Source organism: Lolium perenne, chromosome 1 (genome assembly GCF_019359855.2).
Source record: "Lolium perenne isolate Kyuss_39 chromosome 1, Kyuss_2.0, whole genome shotgun sequence".
NCBI classification, from domain to species: Eukaryota; Viridiplantae; Streptophyta; class Magnoliopsida; order Poales; family Poaceae; genus Lolium; species Lolium perenne.
Genome location: NC_067244.2, coordinates 166,863,286 through 166,868,836, shown reverse-complemented (window position 1 = coordinate 166,868,836; position 5,551 = coordinate 166,863,286).

Here is a 5,551-nt window from a genome sequence, read left to right as displayed (position 1 = left end):
GCGATGGCGATGATCCCCTCCAATTCTCCTTCCCGGCAGGGTGCCAGATCGAACGGAGTTTTTGGTTCCCGGATTGGGGTTTCTGGTGGCGGCGGAGCATCAGAACTCTTTCTGGAAAAACGTCGAACCCCCCCCCCCCTCTGTTTTTAGGGTCAGGGGCTTAATATAGTCCGGAGGAGAGGTCGAAGGGGTGGCCGAGGCGGCCACACCATCCCTAGGTGCGGCCAGGGTTAGCCCGCACCTAGGCCAGGTGTGGGCCCCTCGTGGCCCTTCTCCGTCTCGTCTTCTGGCTCCGTGAGTCTTCGGGTGAAATATGGACTTTGCGATATTTTCCGGGAATTTTCCTGAAAGTTGGATTTCTGCACAAAAATGAGACATTAGAGAAATTCTGCTGAAAACAACGTTAGTCCGTGTTAGTTGTATGAAAAACACAGAAATTAGACGGCAAACAACAACAAAGTGTTCGAAAAAGTAGATACGCTTTGGACGTATCAACTCCCCCCAAGCTTAGCTTATTTCTTTCCTCAAGCAATTCAGTGACAAATGAGTGCGATAAAAGAAACTTTCACGAACCTATTTGCTTCATATGATGTATATATTCTCACTATATGATCAAGTACTTAGTTAATTCATGATAAGAAGTATCCAACTAAATCTACTCAATAGTTATGCAAGCTATGAAAAGATACCAATACAATAATAAGCAACACGAAACATAAGTATATGCAAGATTGCAATGCTCATAACATGATATGATAAAGTGGTATCTCGGTTGCCCTTATTTGTGGAACAAAACATAAATGCCAAGGCACCTCTGAAGTTTAAGAGAATACCAGAAGTAAAAAAATATCGAAAGATTCAAGCATCACAGTTATACCACAATTAATCTTATTCCAAGACAATCATATTACACTAAGAATGACAGCTATGCTTTCGAGAATGTGCTCAAACAAAGGATGGTGACTCAACATAAATAGTAAAAGATTGGCCCTACGCAGAGGGAAGCAAGATTACTCACGTGCTACATCCTTTTATTTTGAATGCAATAGGAGTGTTGAAAAAAATATTGAGAGGTATGCATGTCTATGTCAATGACTGACATTAAATGATTTATCATCCTTTCATATAGTAACCTCAAGAGCGGCTCCCATGTAGTTCTCCAATTCACACCATTTTTTAGGATTTCTCCAGTACATAATGTGCGGAGCATTATTTGTTTACTCTATATTTTATTTGGGATGGGCACCCGGTTGCCTTGCCCTTTTTGCAATATTAAGGACCAGCACAGTATGCATTCTAGTCACGGTATGAAATCATGAAAAGACAATAAAGCACTTAGTACATCCTCATGAGCTAAAACAAAACACAAAACAAGTAGTAAAGGTAGCACACAAGCAATTCACTTTGGAGTGGCAGAGAAATACCACATATAGGTATCTATGGTGGACACAATTGGCACTTTGGTTTATGGTGGTTGGATGCACGAGTAGAGCTCATACACAGTACAAGTGATGGCTAGCAATAGACTAGGAAGCGACAATCAAGAAAGCAGTAACTGTCATAATCATGCTTGCGATGAGACAAAATTAACGGAAGCATAAAAGTAATACATGAACTCCGAGGAAAGATAAATCATCAAGGCTTAAATAACTTTCGTTTAGTCTTCTGCATGCTTGAGAATGTGCCAAGTCGATTCAAATGAAACATTCAGAGCAGGATACCACAATATCATATCGTTATATGAATAGAGCAATGCAAGCAAACATCTATATGACATGTTACCTACTATTAGTAAATTGGAACTAGTCATGAGAGAGCAAAAACTACTAAGCATCATTAAGTAGCATACACCTTACAAAAGCAAACTAAGCAAGTCCACATAAATGAGTATATGTAAAAAAAGAAAACAAATAGAGTTCATACCATCCTCTCACCACATCTCGAATTGTCATGACCGTCATTATTGATTTTTACTTGTGTGGCTTGAATAATATGAAATGATAACCAAGCTCCAATGAAATCACGGAAGACCACTGAACCCTGCAGCAACTTTACGAAACCAAAGAAGAACAACAAATATTTTTTGGTTTTCGATTTTTAATCAACACACAAAGCAAAAAAGAAATTGGATTTTTGAATAGCAAACCATAACGAGAAAATGAAATAAACCAAAACTTAAAAACTAAAGAAGCGAATGAAGAGAAACAACATAAATATTTTCAGCATTTTTGTGTTTTCGAAAATAGAAATAAAAGAAGAAGAACAAAAGAAAGAAAACTAACATAGGTACGCAAATGCAAATAGTGGCAAAAATCTACCAACACATAACAACAGGCAAAGATCGATTTTTTAGAAAATGTTATGTTGCTCAAATCGAAACATGCATAACTAGTGAAAGTTAGAAAATAATCTGGGGCATATGCTCAAAAATTGGCAGCTCAAAATTACGTTCTGGCTTGGAATACGAATTTTATGGTGACAACACAAAATCTGTTTTGGGACAGGAACTTCCCCAATTCTTACCTCCTTCCTATTAGAGGCTATCCTTGGTATATAAACAAAATAAAAGGCTAAGGAGAAGTTATTACAGTGATAAAAACTTCCAAGATTCAATAGAACATAAATTATAGAAATAAACTAAACAAGAACAATAACAAAAGAAAGCGAAACATGGATATACAAAGTTTCGACGGAATATGATGCATCGATGAGTGAGATGTCGGTATACCTCCCCAAGCTTATGCTTTTGGCCTAAGTGGAGATCAATCCCATGCGGGCCAAGAAGCGGTGCCTCCGTAATATGATGAAGAAGCACCTTCATCATGATATGAACTCGAGGACACCCCGGTGTAATGTGTGGTGTAGTCATCAGTGGTCGCCTCCTCCTCCTAGTGCTGCCCATGGAACCCAAGCAGTCGCAGCTGCTCATCCAACTCCTCCTTTAAGCGCGACCACGGCATCCTGTGAATACTAAACAAACCAGATTGTGGTAGAGGAACCTCTCTTTCATCTCCATTAGTAAATAACATTCTATAGACTAGACCTCCTGCACAAGAAATTGATGGACTTTCATAGCAGCAAGATCAAGTCTCTGTGGTGCCAACAACACATCATTTGGATCAACAAGAAGATCCAAAGCAGCTATAATACGTGCAACAATAATTCCTCCATAAATGGGTCCTCTAGCAGATAAGCGACGAGCAATAAGAGCACCAAGGTTGTACTTAGTACTATTATTGAGCGCAGTTGCTAGAAAAGCCAAATGATAATGAGAAATATTACTAGTGTTTTCCCTACCAAGAATACTAGTGGCAAGGTAATAAGCAAAGTATCGAATATATGGGAGTTGAATGTTCCTTATCTTTCCACGATCGGCTCTACGGTCATCATCATTTGTCACCTCTCGGTAGAGCTCCAACAAATCAGCGGGAGTGTTTTTGATCCTCTTCGTTGTCCCAAACATAGGAATACCTTTGATATCACAAAATCTTGACAAGGGCAAAGTAACAGACTTATTATAGATTTTAAATGCAACATGTGAGTTATTAAAAGAAAAACTCTCAAAAAAGGTCTTTGCTCACTCTCATCATTCATGTATGTAGTCAAACCAACCCTGCTAACAAGGAGCAAGAAATTCTCATAGATCTCTGCATCTATCATAAAGTTAGTACAAGGGAAAGTAGATGGATGTGCATCTCCATCATCCCTCTCACCAATGCTTGGTGCAATAAGATCTTCATTATAGGATTGCATAAACTGATTAGATGATCTTGAAGACCTTCTTGACCTTGGTGCTTCTCTCTCAAAGATTTCTCCATAGGTATGGTTGTCCATCCTTCTTCTCTGAAATGTTTGGCAAATCTCATAAAAATGATTTTAAGACAAACAAATGAAGGGGGCACTTGTAGAGACTTGAAAGAGGACTAAACATGCATCAAAACAACTTATCTAAGCATAATACTCAAGAAATAATCCACTAAACAAAATTCTACTTGGATAATCGGAGGAGTCACGTACCGGAGTGCAAATGATCCAAAATTCAGCAGGAAATATTGGGCTAAGCAAGGAGATCGAAAATACCGAGCAAGAACAGCAAGAATACGGGTTTGAGCAATGGTGATGTGTTTTTTGGGAGAGAGAGTAGAATGGATGGTGGAGGAGCAAGTGGAGGGCCAGGGGGCCCACACCAGGCCTTGGTGTGGACAGGGTTCCCCCCGCGCCACCACATGGTGTGATCGGCTGGTGGGTCCCCCTGGGTTGCCCCTGGTGCCGCTCTGCCCCTTTTCGTGCGTAAAAATTTTGCAAAGGTTTTCTCGAATTTTTCGAGAAACTTTATTTTTGGGAAATTTTCAGAATTTGAATAATGATTCTAACACAGGAAAACAATTATGAAATGATGAAAAATAAACTCAAAACCAAATCTACAAAAGTTCTAAAACATTCTAATATGAAATTTACCAATGGTACATAGGTGAAAACATAGTTTCATTCATCAAAGCTACTTTGTTAACAAGGTTGATCAAGTCTTGTTACCAAAACAATTTTATATGAAACAAAACTTTGCATTTAATTAAATGATTATGTTACCTCAATCTTGACAAGCATAGTCCCAATCATGACAATATCATTCTCTTTCTTTGGTATTGGCATAGGTAAATGGAATTTCCCAATATGGATGGTCTCAATATTAATAATTGAATTTAGACCATATTTCCTATCAATCTTCTTGGGAAAATAAAATGTGTGCTCTTTGTCATCAACATTACATGTTACTTTTCCTTGGATCCAATAAATAATATCCCCTGAAGTGTTAAGAAAAGGTCTCCCAAGAATAATAGACATATTATCATCTTCAGGCATTTCCAGCATAACAAAGTTAGTTAATATCATACAATTATGAGCCACTTGAACAGGAACATTCTCACATATACCAACAGGAATAGTAGTAGACTTATCAGCCATTTGCAAGGATATATCAGTTGGTATTAATTTTTCTAGATCAAGTCTCTTATAGAGAGAAAAAGGCATAACACTAACTCCTGCTCCCAAGTCACATAAAGCAGTTCTACCAAAATTATTTTTTATGGATCATGGAATAGTGGGTATACCTGGATCTCCAAGATTCTTAGAACATTGCCATTAAAAGAATAATTAGCGAGCATAGTGGAAATTTCCTCATTTAGAATCTTTCGTTTATTAGAGACAATATCTTTCATATACTTTGAATAAGGAGGTAATTTAATAGCACCAGTCAAAGGAATTTGCAAAAATACAAAGGTTTCATCCATTCACAGAACTTGTTATAGTGTTCTTCTTCCTAATGAACCACTCTTATCAAGCACAGTAGAAGCATCATCAAAACCATCAGGAGCATTTTCAGATTCAGCAGAAGTAGCAGTATGTGTAACATGTGGATGTGGTGGAGTAAGAAGCTTACTCATAACAGATGGTGAATCAAGAGCAACTGAGGTGTTCAGAGTTGTACCTCTTCTTGTAGTGGATGGAAATATAGGGATTTTCCCTTCACGATCTTTCCCCATAATAAATAAAT